This window comes from Diplotaxodon limnothrissa, linkage group LG2 (assembly GCF_057381915.1).
Source record: "Diplotaxodon limnothrissa isolate DT_005_m linkage group LG2, D_limnothrissa_male_GT1.1, whole genome shotgun sequence".
NCBI classification, from domain to species: domain Eukaryota; kingdom Metazoa; phylum Chordata; class Actinopteri; order Cichliformes; family Cichlidae; genus Diplotaxodon; species Diplotaxodon limnothrissa.
Genome location: NC_140597.1, coordinates 15911059 through 15915825, shown reverse-complemented (window position 1 = coordinate 15915825; position 4767 = coordinate 15911059).

Genomic DNA, 4767 nt, shown 5'->3' with positions numbered 1-4767 from the left:
TTTTGCTGGGTTTGCCAAGTAAAGCTGTTCCTGTTCAGGACAAGCCAATGACTTTTAAAGCATCCAACATTATTATTCAAGTAGTGCCTTCTACTACTGTAAATGCCCATCTAAAATCTTTGTGGCCTGACTAAACTACTACTGTGATCAGATTGATTACTCTGATGAGTACCTTGTTTTCTTGTCAAGATCATTTCTGTGTAGGTTCTTAGTCGTTCAGGTCATGGTAGTCTTAAAATCTTGAAAGAAGGTGACTGAACTTCTTGAAGTTATTTGAAAAACTTAAAGAAATCCAGTTGCTTTCTTTCAAGCTCTTAAGAAAGTCAACCTGATCCACAATCTTGGCAAATCGGGTGATTTCAGTGCTAACTTAGGCTCAGCTTATGCTCTTCAACATATCCAATTGGCTAATTAATTTAAGTTGTTTTACAGTAGCAAGCTACCTCCTTTTCATGCCTGATCTGACTTAATGTTTTATGTTTAGCATCTTGCAAGATAACTTGACATAATAACTTACACAGAAATGTGCAGATTACAGAAAATCCAAATTTGTGCACCCGCTTTGTATTTTTGAAGTCATTAAAAAGACATGCTGTACAATCATTTGACCCTGGAAAAATAACAGTTCAAAGAAATCGATTAAAATCCCCAAACTATCCATCATTGTCCATGATGAGTGTACTTCTGATCACAGACAATTACATATCCACATCAGCTGTCCATTGACTTCTCCTTTGTCACAAGGAGGCATCACAGCAAGTAGCTCTGCGTGTTTGATTTGGCAGATTTCTACACCAGATGCTTTAATTTAAGTCTCCATCTGGAATCAAACCAGGAAGCATTAGCTTGCCAATTAGCCTATTTGTTAAACCTCTGCTACAGAGACTTCAACTCAAAAAGCAAGGACCACAATGCCAAAAATGTACCAACAGCAATAATTAATTGTGAGAATGATTGAGAGTTCACCAAAGATCTGCTGCACCAACCAGGCATGCCAGATCCTCCTGCTCCCAATGAGAATGGGTGACAGATAAAGGAAGAGGGAGGGAGGTATTTATAGACACATGACAGGAATACGAGAGTCTGAAGTGTGGTCTTAAAATTATCTCCAGTATTGTGTCTCTGAAAGCATTCTCCTACTTTCCTCATATCATATCTCGTTATATAATCTTCCTGAAATGACTCCACTGAAATCAATATAACCTAATATAGGTCTACTTAACCTCAGACCATTCCAACATGAAAATGAGTTTGATGTCCTTCTAAAGCACTCGCTGGGAGCCAAATGAATTATAGAAGGGACTTGAATGAACTCCATCCGACTTCAATCGCAACTCGATAACTCTCGGTGTCTGAAGATGACTTCAGTGACCGGAAGATGAGTGGAGCACGCACAGTGACTTGATACTGTTGTTAGAAGCCCCTACACAATACATATGGAGCCATAGGACTGCAGTCAGTTAGTGATGACTGCAAAGAGCTTTGAGCGTACAGTGGGGCAAAAAAGTATTTAGTCAGCCACCGATTGTGCAAATTCCCCCACTTAAAATGATGACAGAGGTCAGTAATTTGCACCAGAGGTACACTTCAACTGTGAGAGACAGAATGTGAAAAAAAAATCCATGAATTCACATGGTAGGATTTGTAAAGAATTTATTCGTAAATTAGGGTGGAAAATAAGTATTTAGTCACCTCAAACAAGGAAAAACTCTGGCTCTCACAGACCTGTAACGTCTTCTGTAAGAAGCTTTTCTGTCCCCCACTTGTTACCTGTATGAATGGCACCTGTTTGAACTCATCATCTGTATAAAAGACACCTGTCCACAGCCTCAAACAGTCAGACTCCAAACTCCGCCATGGCCAAGACCAAAGAGCTTTCGAAGGACACCAGGAAAAGTATCGTAGACCTGCACCAGACTGGGAAGAGTGAATCTACAATAGGCAAGCAGCTTGGTGTGAAAAAAATCAACTGTGGGAGCAATCATCAGAAAATGGAAGACATACAAGACCACTGATAATCTCCCTCGATCTGGGGCTCCACGCAAGATCTCATCTCGTGGGGTCAAAATGATCATGAGAAGGGTGAGCAAAGATCCCAGAACCACACGGGGGGACCTGGTGAATGACCTGCAGAGAGCTGGGACCAAAGTAACAAAGGTCACCATCAGTAACACACTACAACGGCAGGGAATCAAATCCCGCAGTGCCAGACGTGTTCCGCTGCTGAAGCCAGTACATGTCCAGGCCCGTCTGAAGTTTGCCAGAGAGCATATGGATGATACAGCAGAGGATTGGGAGAATGTCATGTGGTCAGATGAAACCAAAGTAGAACTTTTTGGTATAAACTCAACTCGTCGTGTTTGGAGGAAGAAGAATACTGAGTTGCATCCCAAGAACACCATACCTACTGTGAAGCATGGGGGTGGAAACATCATGCTATGGGGCTGTTTTTCTGCCAAGGGGACAGGACGACTGATCCGTGTTAAGGACAGAATGAATGGGGCCATGTATCGTGAGATTTTGAGCCAAAACCTCCTTCCATCAGTGAGAACTTTGAAGATGAAACGAGGCTGGGTCTTACAACATGACAATGATCCAAAACACACCGCCCGGGCAACAAAGGAGTGGCTCCGTAAGAAGCATTTGAAAGTCCTGGAGTGGCCTAGCCAGTCTCCAGACCTCAACCCCATAGAAAATCTGTGGCGGGAGTTGAAAGTCCGTGTTGCTCGGCGACAGCCCCAAAACATCACTGCTCTCGAGAAGATCTGCATGGAGGAATGGGCCAAAATACCACCTACTGTGTGTGCAAACCTGGTAAAGACCTATAGTAAACGTTTGACCTCTGTTATGTTACAAAGTATTGAGTTGTATTTTTGTTATTGACCAAATACTTATTTTCCACCCTGATTTACGAATAAATTCTTTACAAATCCTACCATGTGGATTCATGGATTTTTTTTTCACATTCTGTCTCTCACAGTTGAAGTGTACCTCTGGTGCAAATTACTGACCTCTGTCATCATTTTAAGTGGGGGAACTTGCACAATCGGTGGCTGACTAAATACTTTTTTGCCCCACTGTATATAGAAGTTTTGTGCCAAAGGGAAAAAAAGATATTGTGATTAAAGTACCTCAGATATATATGAGCATGTTTGTGTCTATGAGTGTGTGTGTTTGTGTGTGTGCTTGATTGAACTTTGAAAGACTTACTGCGTGGCTACCTACATACATCTATCGTTTAACCCACGCACACACCTACACACACACAAACTACTTGTGAACTTGGTCTTGAACTGCTCTGTGCAAGATTCCTGAGGCAAAAAAACTGTGTATGTTGTGTGTATGTGTGTGAGTCTGTGTATGTGCGCGTGTGCGCATGTGAAGTGGAAAATCAACATAGCCAGTCTGTATCACATGCCCTGGGGAGTAGACCAATCAATAATGGAATGAACTGCAATACATCCACTCTGTCTCTCTCTCTCTCTCTCTCTCTCTCTCTCTCTCACACACACACACACACACACACACACACACACACACACACACACACACACACACACACACACGTTGCTGTCCCAAGGGGGTTGTTTGGGTGTGTGTGTGTGTGTGTGTGTGTGTGTGTGTGTGTGTGTGTGTGTGTGTGTGTGTGTGTAATATATAGAGACTAAGAAAAGAGGGAAAAGGAAAATGTGTATATGTGAGAACATGTCTCTCACACACACACCAAGCCACAGGGAGCTAAGGTGCTTCCTGCAGGTGTTGTTGATATTGTGAATGTAAATCCAGGCTTTGTAGCACGTAGTCTCATAACCAATGCTGCAGGGTCTCACTTGAACTCACAGCTTATAAACTCATCATAGGGAACATTTCACTTCACTTATCTGCTCGATTACTAGTTATTATTCTGGGTCTTCCAGAGTCCAACACTCTTTCTTCAAAAACGTCATATTACTCAGCACTCGTACCAGTAAATTCTGATAAAGTCTGCTCAAAACATTTAGCAGCTTTTTACCAAAGAAAGTTTAAAATGCTTTTTTTCTCAACAAACTATATTTCTACAGCTAAAATGCAAGCTTATGAACATATTGGTTTTAACAGCAGTTTGGCTCATCCCACCAAATAAATTTCAGAAGCCGTACTGCATACATTTATCATAGGGATATAACCTGAAGGCAAAGTTGCCATAACATTATATCTGCTGACAGGTGATGTGTATACCAGATTATCTCTTCATCATGGCACCTGTTAGTGGGTGGGATATATTAAGAAACAAGTGAATATGTTGTCCTCAAAGTTGATGTCAGAAGCAGGAAAAATGAGCGGGTTTGACAAGGGCCAAATTCTGATTGCAAGAGAACTGGGTCAGAGCATCTGCAAAACTGCAGCTTTTGTGGGGTGTCCCGTCAAAAGAATCAGTGGTGGACAAGCCAAGGTTCAATAATGCCCGTAGAGAGTGAAGCTGGCTTTCTGGTCTGATCAGACGAACTGCATCTCAAATGTCTAAAAAAAATAATGCTGGTTTTGATAAAAAGGTGCACTCAGTGAAAGAGTAAACAGTGCATCACAGTTTGTTGCTTTGTTATGGGGCTGCATAGTGGGAGACCAGTCAGAAGGCCCATGCTGGCTCTTGGCTCCTGTAGTCCATTTGTATGTTAACTTTGACAGGTACCATCTACGTGGTGGTTCAGGAATGGTTTGAGGAGCACAACAACAAGTTTGATGTGTTGACTTGGCCTCCAACTTCCCCACCTTTCAATCCAATTGAGC